Source organism: Ruditapes philippinarum, unplaced genomic scaffold (assembly GCF_026571515.1).
Source record: "Ruditapes philippinarum isolate M1 unplaced genomic scaffold, ASM2657151v2 ctg321_1_1_1_1, whole genome shotgun sequence".
Lineage (NCBI taxonomy): Eukaryota > Metazoa > Mollusca > Bivalvia > Venerida > Veneridae > Ruditapes > Ruditapes philippinarum.
Window position 1 is genome coordinate 1 of NW_026860898.1, and position 12,824 is coordinate 12,824.

Here is a 12,824-nt window from a genome sequence, read left to right on the forward strand (position 1 = left end):
ACATACAGAACGATAATTTAAAATTTATAGAAGTGGTTTTAATATGTTTAGATTGTTTTTTTTAGTACAAGCATTGACAAAAACCCTACCATTTACTTAAGTGATTTAAGTGTACATATCGATGTGACAAAAATGTAGTTCTTGTGAATGAAACAGCCTGTATATTCGTGTTCTTTATATTTATTATCACTACATTGTTGCTTGCCAAATTAGGTAGCTCTTCGGTACATTTGTACATTTGTAATATAGTTTTATTCCGTGTGTAATGTCAAATTTCAACAAGTGACACTTAAATGTATATACTACAATTTCTCCATAGACCGGGCATAGTATTTTTCATCTGTAGTTTTGGTAATTGTTACTCGCTCTTAATTATACTTACTTGTTGTTCTTTTTTTTTTGCTTGAAACAAACAAATTATTCAAAATGCGTTGGATGTTCCGAATGTTAGCTAAACAAAAGTGTACCTGAATTATTCAACATTTATCTAAAACAAAATTTACAATACACATGTATGTCCATTTTAATTCATATGAATACAGTTGACATAATTTACAAAGTACTTCTTCATGCATAAATATGTTATTATGTATTGTTTTTACTGTAAATATACATGGAATGGATGATTTGCTGCTTATATATCGGAATTTGACTGGTTAAAAATTTTAACATAAAGTGGGTGGGGTAATTTGACACCAGTTTGTCATAGAATTGCCGACCAATTTTTTTTTTAATTTTAAATGCATAAATTTTTGTATCAACATGGACAAAAATTTGTTTGTATGAAGTTTGCATGTAATAAATATGTTTAACTTATATATAGAAGTGGTTTTTTTAGTATCATCGGAAATTAACAAATTACGCCGATTTTATAACTGAAATTTAAGGGTGTCAACTTGAAAGCTGGAATTATCACATTTCCCCTTCAGCAAAAGAGTGCAACTTTTTTCCTAATATCAAGCAGATATGGTACCATCATAAAATACCAAAACAAAAACTTTTGCAATTAGTTCTAGGTTAGCTTGATTTTCGGGCTAATTTGACTAGACTAATACCACTCATTCAAATATAAATCAGACAATTTCTGTTTAACACAAGCAACTAACCATTTATGATTTGGAAATTCATGGGTATCCCATATGTTTAATAAACCACAGTTTATACATATTAGTCGTATATGTAAGATCCATTTAAATGATTGTCTGTTGACATTGACACTGTTGCTAAAATTGTAAAGCATTACATTATACAAAGAACATGTCAGTTAAAATATATTGGTACAACAAGTTTTGACCAAAAGCTTATCATTCTTGTATTAATCTCAATGTGTAATGGCTTGACACCTGTTTCACCATATACAATACAGTTGGGTGTGCTTGATTTAAGACCCAATATATGTTTTAGATATTTCAGTTGAACTTTTTCTAGTATGGAATTGTTACCAAAACCCCAGCACTCACACCCATATAATAAGATTGGCTTTACTAATTTATCGAATAAATCAATTTGCATATCTATTGGTAACTGCAGATATTTCGACTTCTTAATTAGACAGTACATCGCTTTAGTAGCCTGATTAGCTATTTCAGATTTTGCTTTAACAAAACAACCACTTCTGCTAAAATGTTACGCCTAAATATTTAAATTCATCAAACTATTTCTAAATTCTCATTCTTATAAGTAAAAATATATTGTACAGGTCTTCCTTTCGAAAATACAATGACTTTAGTTTTTGATGTGTTAACTGTTAATTTCCAACTATCACAATACGTTTGATATAAATTTATGGCATTTTGTAAATTAACAGTAGTAAAAAGAATGATTATGCTCCTACTTGTTTTTCCAGTACTTTTGAAGAGAACCACTTGACAATCAATTCCTGTACAGTTTGGTCAAAATCTACCTAGTAGTGTTAATGGACATAATAATTGAGGCAATTGAAAAACTTGTGGATAATAAATGAACAACTCATGGATAACAACATAATTATGAGCAACTAATAGATAACAACTTATGAACAACTAATAGATAACAACTTATGAACAACTCATGGATAACAACCTAACTATGAACAACAAACATGGAAAACAACATATGAACAACTCATGGATAACAACATATGAACAAAAGACATGGATAACAACATATGAACAAAAGACATGGATAACAACATAGGAAAAACGCATGCATAACAACATTTGAACAACTCATGGATAACAACATTATTATGAACAACTCATGGATAACAACATAATTGTGAACAACTCATGGAAAACAACATATGAACAACTCATGCATAACAAAATAATTATGAACAATTCATGGATAACAAAATAATTATGAACAACTCATGGCTAACAACATAATTGTGAACAACTGATGGAAAACAATAAATGAAAAACAAACATGGATAACAACATAATTATGAACAACTAACAAAAATATCAAGATTTAAACAACTCATGCATAACAACATATGAACATTTCATGGATAACAACATATGAACAACTCATGCATAACAACATAATTATTAACAACAAACATGGATAACGAGATGTAAACAACTCATGTATAACAATATACGAACATCTCATGGATCACAACATATAAACAACTCATGGATAACAAAATAATTATGAACAACACACATGGAAAACAACATATGAATAACTCATGGATAATGACATAATTATGAACAACCCATGGATAACAACATATATACAACTCATGGATAACAACATATAACAACTCTAGGATAACAACATATGAACAACTAATGGACAACAACATATGAACAACTCATGGATAACAATATATGAACAACTCATGGATAACAATATACATGTATGATCAACTCATGAATAACAACATATGAACAACAAACATCATCAACTGCTAAAAGGGGCGTGTGGCTGAGTGGTTAGGGTCTTGACTTCAAACCACTTACCTCTCACCGCTGTGGTTTCAAATCCCGACAGGGACTTTGGATTCTTTCATGTGAGGTAACTATCCAGCTAGCTTACGGAACATCGGTGGTTCTACTCAGGTGCCTGTTAGTGTCTGAAATATTGCACGGAAGGGCACCTGAGGTCTTCCTCCACCAGAAAAGCTGACACGTCGCTATGTGACCAGTATACTGTGTCAGTGCTACATAAAACCCAATCAAACAAACAAACAAATCAACTGCTTAAAAGTACATATAATTATATAAAAGTCTAATATTTAATACTACTAATTGCGTAATGCCATGGATTACATTGATTCACCTGCACTAAGATCAATTAACATTAGAGTAGAATAGTACAAGGTACACATGATTGAGAGAAGAGCATGTCTAACAAGTACACATCTATTGGCAGTCAATATTTATCTTGCTTGCCAAGCAATATATCTTACATGTGATCTACTAGATTTCTGTATCATGTTTTAGTTCCAAAAAAAGTCCGTTAATTATTATAATGTTAATAAATAAGTGTCTATAAAGATCATTATGGCCTTGTTATTGATATTAATAAAATCTTTTCCTATCAGGCAAAAAAAGTTAATCCTATCAATAAAATACAAGGTAAATCTTAATTAGCCCTTAATAAAGACCACTTAACTCAGTCTATAAAGATGAGTTAACCCTGTCTATAAAGATCAGTTAACCTTGTTTATAAAAATCAGTTAACTCTGTCTATAAAGATCTGTTAATCCTGTCTAAAAAGATCAGTTAAGCGTCTATATGATCAGCTAATCCTGTCTATAAAGATCAGTTAATCCTTCTATAAAGATCAGTTTACCATGTCTAAAACGATCAGTTTACCCTGTCTATAAAGATCAGTTAATCCTGTCTATAAAGATCAGTTAATCCAGTCTATAAAGATCAGTTAATCCTGTCTAAAAAGTAACAAAGGGCAATAACTCTGTAATTAGTGAAGATGGAGTTATGGTTCTTGTGCACTGCACTCCCTCTCAATGTGCTAGACCATTGTATGAAGTTGTATTGAATTCCAACCATAAGTCTTCAAGTTATGCTCCGGACAAAGAAAATGCAACGGACGGCTGGACCAACCGACTAACCACCGAGTGACTCCTATATACCCCCCAAATTTCGTTTCGGGGGTATAAAGATCAGTTGTATCATAGTTTGGGGACCTTTCTGTTGAAATAGTGTCAGAGTTAAATCGTATACATTTACATCCACAGTGCTGTACCTGGAGTGCAGGTATCAGTTACCCATCTCCAGATAATGCCTGTTGATTGGCTCATTTTTGCTGGGGTTTACTTATTGTGACGGCAGAGAAAGGGAAAGCAGCAGAAATATCATATTCAAATGTTCGTTCAGTGGTTACTTTTTTCTAGCGTTTCATATTCTGGCTTCAGGGAATGTGTTGTTACGTTTGACTATGATACAAAAGAGAAAGAACACCAAAATACTCGGTAATCTGATTTATACTCCTCGTACAAATCAGATAGCCTGTGTTTCGGTGTTCTTTCTATTACTAAACCAGGTCTATAAAGATGAGTTAACAATGTCTATAAAGATCAGTTAACCCTGTCTATAAAGATCAGTTAACCATGTCTACAAAGATCTGTAAAGATTGTTAATCATGTCTATGAAAATACAATTTAACCCAGAATGATAACCCTCCCCAAAAGCATATTAACCAGCCTCTCTTGAAAGCCCACCCTTTTTCTCAAGATCCCATAACCTTGTCTACAATTGTCTCCAGATTTTTCAAATTACTAGTACTAGGATTTACAATATCATATGGATGAAAGCTGAAGAAAGTGTGGCACTTACTTTAACAATCATAAAAGGCTTTTAAAGGTATATAGGGTACTAGCTAGCGGAAAAATCAAAACAATGTTATGTAAAACATACATAAATCATGTGCAAATAACATATAGGAAAATATATAACTTCTGATTATTGTGTGAAAAATCTGACAACTTTGAAAATTCAAAATTTACCCAATGAAGCATTTTAAATTTGATCACATAATGAAACACTTATTGTAATCAGCTTTGATAAATATTACATAAGCCAGGTCCATAGACTCAGATATTCACCTAAACATAAAATTATAATACAATATATTGATACACCTATTTAAGGAAAGGGGTGTAACTGTGTAAAATCCAACTCAGACAGTGTGGGTTTGAGCAACAATGTTGACCATTTATCCTCGTTACACCAGTAATATGTCCTGGGAGCAGAATTGAAATTGATATACTAAAAGATAATAGAACTTATTTCATTATGCAAATTTTACTACACATGGTTGTACTAGTAGCTTGCTGCCAATTTTCCAGATTTTAGTGTAATATACAGAATTATTTTACTTTCATTGTGCACAATCAAAGCTGAGTATAAGGTTATAGACACACTCTAAATTCTGTTCATGGAGCCAACAAGTACAAACATGTCACACTAGTAAATAGTCAGACTAGTAAATAATCTAACTAAGAATCAGTAGCTTAAGAGTTCAAACACCATCATGGGCAAGCCATTGTCTCCATTAGCATGTACAGTGTTATACTAAAGAAGACAACGGCTTAACCCTAATATCATGTTTGAACCCATGCAGCTGGCAATTATGTTGCCACATTGTTCATTGCCACAGGTCCAATTGTTAATAATTCTCCAGGTTCAAAGTCCATTCTTAAGGATTTTTATTTTATGACTTGTGGTAACAGAAGAGAACATGTAATGTCAGGCTTCAAAATCAATCTTTCACAATCACTTTCAATTTTGCAATTCCAATAGTTTTTCTTTTAAAGCAGCATTCCTTCAGATTCCTGAAAATTTTGAAAATATATTCAAAAGTAAAATATTGTGAATTGAACAAAGAAATTAATTTACACATTGCAAACAGCACTTACAAACCACATAATTTACCAAAAAGAGGTCAAAATTAATAAAAATAGCCCTTACTGAATATAAGTCGCATAATATATTGATAAATGCATCACATTACATCTAAATTATTACTTGAATATTGAATCTTTTTACTTTTCTTAAAATCTTATTAGTACATTTTTCTCTAGTTTTATTTTCTTGAAATTTTTTGGCTCATTTGGAGGCATGTAGCTTTAAAGTATTTATCAATTAACTTGAAGAATACAATGTACATGAGAGAAATGCAAAAAGTTCCATGGTATCATTCTTATATCTAAAACTAACAACAATTTTTTTTAGCAAACAGAATAAAAATGTTCCACAGATTTGTTACTGAAAATTTCTAATATGTGTACTGTGTTTTTGTCTCCAGTTAATTTGGAATTTTTTTTGTAAATTTTATACTGTAGTCACCAAGGCTTGTTATGTAACAGGGCAGGGCTGGAAATTCATACTAACAAGTCGCCATCCCGCAAAAAATCTTACTTTTAAATCTTTTGCAACCAATACAGTTATGGGAACTTAAGTAAATATTTTCTGACTATGCAGTTTGCGATCAATAACACATGCATTATCATAGCTTATATCAAATAAACAATGTTGTTAAAGTAACTGCCGACCGTTTAATTGCCGGTACTTGGCTCCTGAAGATGGTTATCCTTCGAAATAAATCCTTTTTTTATAAGTGGGCATACTTAAATTACTTCAAGTTTACTTTATCAATGAATAATAGTGTCTACATTGAAAAGGCTGTAATTTCATTTCACTAAAAAAACAAAAAAAAAAAAAACGATCTAATTCTATTATTCTTCTGATTCGATTTGAAGGATATTAGTTCCACATGAAAAAAAAAGGTATGTTAAAATTATATCATTTTGTAAGTTGTTTAAATCTGAAATTCACAGCTGAGCAGTATTAAGTATTTAAAATAAATAAAACAAATTGGATTATACAAGCCTTATTGTTTAATGAAAAATATTTTATTAATAGCCATGATGATTTTTATTTTCTAAATATAATCATAACTGCAAAAAAAACCACTTGTTTTACTTATTATTAAGTTCTTAGATAATATATATAAAATTAATTTAATTGTAAAAATACCTTCAAATGAAATAAGAACTACATCATAATATTATTTATATTTTATAAAAACTGTATGTTTAAATACTGACTTTTCTCACAATAATATGATTTTTTCATATATAATAATAAAAAAAAATATTTTCAATAATGGATGCATGCACTGAAAAATATGTTATTTATAGGTTGCATTCTTTCTTAATTAACTTTATGCCGGCTGCAGTTTCTACCAACGCAATCAGTGCAGACCAACATCAGCTGGCACATCCAGGTCGTCTGATCATGGTCTGCACTGTTTGCCTTTCAGTCAGTAAATATTGTAAGTTGGACATATTTATTTAAACAGGACTCTAGAAATTGAAGTTTTTTGACATGCAGGGACTAGAAATCATTTTTGGCAACTTGTGTACATGATTTGATGTAGGTCTGGACAAAATAACTTGTATGCAAAATTTCAAATCATCATTCACTCCTTTTTCCTAGAACAATTTTATGTTTTAAGCTTTTTGACTTCATGGGGATCCTTCAAGATATTTAGCATGATACATATCATGCATGCATAATATGTCATTTTAATTTCTTAATAGTGCTTCTGAAAAATGAAAAATCAGTAAAAAGCCAGAAAACAGTTTACATTAAAGGCAGTAAGTCATTTGTGATATACATTAAAGGAACTCCACTGAGGTTCAAAAGTCTAAAAACCATAAAATTTTAGTTTCCTATATATACCGTATATATTGAAAATCGTACTTTAAAGCAATTCCAAGACAGATTCGAGTGAAGTTTTTCAATTTTGGGTCATTTTACAAGACATGAACAACTATTCAGATCAAGTGAATGATCTAAAATTTGCATACAAATAATTGGTCCAGACCTTCATAAAATGAAATATTAATTTCGAAAAATTATTTCCAGTACTGTCATGTCAAACAAGAGCTGTCAGTAGGACAGCACGCTCGACTATTCTAAGTGCTTGATAGTATGACCCTCCAATTATGACCCTAAGTGCATGTGTAAAGTTTCAAGTAAATATCTTTGAAGACCTTTAACCTTTAACCAAAATTTCTAAGTTTCAAAGGGGCAAATAATTCTGCAAATATTGCAGGCAGAGTTATGCAATTTTGCAAACTGATGTACATTGTTACTATAAAAAAGTATTTTAAATTTCAATTGAATATCTCAAGCAATAATTGAGATATTTGACTTTACAAAAAAACTTTAACCAAAATTTCTAAGTTCCAAAGGGGCATAATTCTGTCAATATTGTAGGCAGAGTTATCCAACTTGTCAATCTGATGTACCTTGTTACTATAAATAAGTATTGTAAGTTTCAATTGAATATCTCAAGCAATAATTGAGATATTTGACTTTACAAAAAACTTTAACCAAAAGTTCTAAGTTAAAAAGGGGCATAATTCTGTCAATATTGTAGGCAGAGTTATCCCACTTGTCAATCTGATGTACCTTGTTACTATAAATAAGTATTGTAAGTTTCAATTGAATATCTCAAGTAATAATTGAGATATTTGACTTTACAAAAAACTTTAACCAACGCAGACGCTGACGCGAACGCCGGGGCGACTACAATAGCTCTCATATTCTTCGAATAGTCGAGCTAAAAATCTCAGTGGAGTCCCTTTAAAGCTTAATAGATCTCTGTACAAAGGCAATAGAAAAAAAATCCAGTAAAAATTCAGAAAACAGTTTACATTCTAGGGAATAACCTATTTGTGATTTACATTAAATCTATAGTTTAATTAATGTAGCAAAAACATAAATTCTTCACAGAATTTTATTTAAATATTGTAACATTATGAAAATTACAGAAACATTCGCAGTACATGTATTATTTCACAGCATCTGCCATAATTATGTGTTGCAAATAAACACCTGTTTTTTCACAATCTGTTATATATAAGTACTGCAGTTGCAGGCGTAATATTAAAAACACTAACAGTATTGAACTTGATCAAGTGGTAACAACTTGAGTGGTCCTTAAAATGCCATATGGCATGTCAGCATGTTTACACATTTGCAAAAAGGGGTTAACAGTTTATATAATTTAGCAATACAAATGATGATAAATTTTGTTTGAAAGAAAAATTACAGAACATAAATTTTAATCAAAATATGTAAGGGATATTATTTACCCTTGGATCATGTATGGTAATACATGGCAAAGGTAGACTACTGGAGATGAACTTTAAAATTTGGGGTAAGGGGGCCGATGGCTTTTATGTTTGCTCTCGCTATGCATGCTGCAATCTTTTAAGGCCCATTAGACTTCAAGAATGCTTTTTTATTTCTCCAAGGCTTTTAAATTTGGGTGTACTTTTCTTGTTTTCAAAAATGTAATTCATTAATGGCCAAACACCTGAGCATTTTTTTTTTCTTCATTTGCTTTATAACAATCAGTACTGATACAGTGATTCAGTATTTTGTATGAAAGTCAAAATACTACTTTGTTTACATTTTGCTACTTTCATGACAAATAATTTCACATTTAGCGCTACTATCTTCAGGTAATAAGCATCTAACATGCTTTAACACCATTATTTAAACGCTATAAAGTCTATGTTTGCCCTTTTATAAGATGTCAAAATTTATTCATTTCTGAGGCATCATGTGCCTTTAAACAACCTCCAAGATAATTCAGCCATGTTGTCAGAACAGGGTCTCTGTTCTCTTTACTAATCTGCTGGTTATCAAATCAAAATTAAGAGCATGGCATATCATCAGTGCAGACCAAGATCAGCAGGCATATTCATGCTATCTGATCATGGTCTGCACTGATTGCTTTTCAGGCACTACTTATTTTGAAATTTTCTGTAACATGTAACATATTAAAATTTTACTTGGCTCCTGGGTCATAATGAAACCCCTGTTCCTTATTTGAAGAAGACACTGTTTCTATACAATATTGAAGTATTTGAAACTACAAACAGAAGCAGAGCAACTCCATGACAGGAAATGAACTATTGATAAGTGTTAGGGGGGTTTTGCCCCCCTGATTAAATAAAACAAATATATATATGACATCTTCCCACTTGAGGAGGAGGGCATAAATATAAATTGGGTCTTGATATGCTGACCTTTTTCCCACCAACTCCTGTAACAATAATCCCCTAAGTTTTAACAGTCAATATATCATGTCAGTAGATTTAATGCAAGTTTAGTTTAAACAAAATAAATGTTCAATTTTTTTTCTAAATGTGGTGTGCCATAAAGCGTTTGATGACATAATCCTTCAATGCAGATTGAAATTTGATTAAAGATTTCCTCTCACCTGCAAAATATTTCATTTAAGAAAACTATTTCCTCTCATTTTAATTCATTTTTGACAACATCAGTACATGGTCTATAAAATTTGACAGAACAAGACAGGAAAATGGCCCCCTCTACAAATTTCATAACATGAATGATTAAATAACTCACATAGCTAAGTAATCAGGGAAAAAATGACAGTTTCATTCAATACTTCCTACTAAAGTGACATCATTAAATCTTTATTTAGTCAAATTAAATCCCCTCAACACCGATGCCAGACCTCACACATAACAAGGGACAGTACTCCATGTCTAACTGATGGAGTGTAAACATAGTAAGAGTTTTTTCCCTTTGCCCTAATGTTATCTATACTCCATACATTTATTATAAGTCATCCCTGGTACTACTTGTAAGCCCTCCTAGGTATCTTTTAGTACTTGACTAGTTAGTACCCACCCATGTGAAAGTACTCATTGGTACTTAAAAATACTGAACAGCCTCCTTAATTAAATGGCGAAAAAAAACTGATGTCTTAAAAACATTTTCGTAAAGTCCATTAGAAAATTGACACACTTTTTCTATCAGGGCTGTATTCCTTTTCACCTCCCACCCCTTCCTTTTTATTATTGCCTGGGTGTACACCGTACAGCCATACAAATAAGAATACAACTTCAATTTTGTTTTTGTTGTTCATCTGATTTAGACTCTGGTTGATCTCCTTTCAGTTTTATGATGTCACAAAAATATATGCATAGTGGGAAAAATAGTTGAATATAGCAATAACTTTTAAAGAAAATGTTTATATTTGTTTAAAAATATACTGCTATTCATATTTGATAAAAGTGTTTCCGGGTACCATAAATTAGTTTGAGATTGTTGAGGTATATAGGGAATACTTCAAGGTACACTGGGAGGCCTACAAGTAGTATCCCGGGGACAACAATGACCCCCAACAGCTAAATTTAATGCTTTTCAAATTAATTACTTATAAATATATAATTATTTTATGGGTTTCGAGTCTCAAATATTTCTTTTGAAAGTACATATATCTTGCTGCTAATGAAAACACACAGTTTTCGTACAGTTCTGTGATGAAATACGCTACAATATTGTTCTGAAATACTCAACAGTATTGTCTTTAACCGTTTACCTCATGAGTATATTGTGAAAGATGGCTGTTTTCATTGAAAAGCCTCCTGTTACAAGTTCAAACTGCAAAAATGCATTAATACTGATGAAACTTGGCACAAACATTGACTTGACTATATCCAATGTAACAGCATGCTAAATCTTAAAATTTCCTTTTACCATGGCAAGGGGGGCACGTCTCACAAATTGCCAAAAATCACTAGTTTGCATTGTTTTTTTTCCATCAAAACTGATTTCACAGTGCTGCAACTTCTCAATGGATTGACATAGAGTACGTTGGTTACACGTTACCTTACAATTGACCTGAGGCCATTTTTAGCCTATAACATGTTCAAATTTTTTTCTTGGTGATGAGGAAGACTGCTGCCCCCATTCAAACCCCCCAAACAGAAGGGGGGGACATCCCCCTTCTGGCAACCCTTTGATGTACCTTTTTGATGGGGGGTAGCGCTGAAAAAGTGATCACTTTTTTTTAACAACATTTCTCAAGCGAAAAATAGTGTTTGGGGCATAAATAGGGTAGTATTTCACTGTTTTGAAGCATCAAAAAAAGGGGGGTTCGAAAAGCTGTCAAAACACGTCTATATTAGGTAAAGGGTTAAATGCTCTACAACATCGTTCTGAAATGCTCTCCAATATTATCCTTAAATGTTCCAAAGTAATGTCCTGAAATACTCAATCATGTCCTGATATGATACTGTCCTGAAATACTCTACAATACAGTCCTCAAATGTTCAACAATACAGTCCTCAAATGTTTAACAAAACAGTCCTCAAATATTCTACAACACAGTTCTCAAATACTCTACAATAAAGTCCTCAAATGGTCTACAATAAGTCCTCAAATGTTCTACAACACAGTTCTCAAATACTCTACAATAAAGTCCTCAAATGGTCTACAATAAGTCCTCAAATGTTCTACAACACAGTTCTCAAATACTCTACAATAAAGTCCTCAAATGGTCTACAATAAGTCCTCAAATGTTCTACAACACAGTTCTCAAATACTCTACAATAAAGTCCTCAAATGGTCTACAAAACAGTCCTCAAATGTTCTACAACACAGTTCTCAAATACTCTACAATAAAGTCCTCAAATGGTCTACAATAAGTCCTCAAATGTTCTACAACACAGTTCTCAAATACTCTACAATAAAGTCCTCAAATGGTCTACAATAAGTCCTCAAATGTTCTACAACACAGTTCTCAAATACTCTACAATAAAGTCCTCAAATGGTCTACAATAAGTCCTCAAATGCTCTACAACACAGTTCTCAAATTTTTACAAAACAGTCATGAAACGTTCTACAATAAAGTCCTCAAATGGTCTACAATACTGACCTCAAATATTCTATAATAAAGTCTTCAAATGTTCTATAATTCAGTTGTCAAATGTTCTATAATACAGTTCTCAAATGTTTTACAATACAGTTCTCAACAAT

General features: G+C 31.7%; 1 long non-coding RNA gene across 1 annotated transcript in view; it reads right to left on the minus strand.

Moving 5' to 3' along the window:
- Positions 1-5,124: 5,124 nt before the first annotated feature.
- LOC132713792 (uncharacterized) overlaps positions 5,125-12,824 on the minus strand; it is a 38,206-nt gene continuing 30,506 nt past the window's right edge. The window contains exon 4 of the long non-coding RNA XR_009623484.1: positions 5,125-5,785. This is a non-coding gene — a long non-coding RNA (uncharacterized LOC132713792). The remainder of the gene's footprint in view (positions 5,786-12,824) is intronic.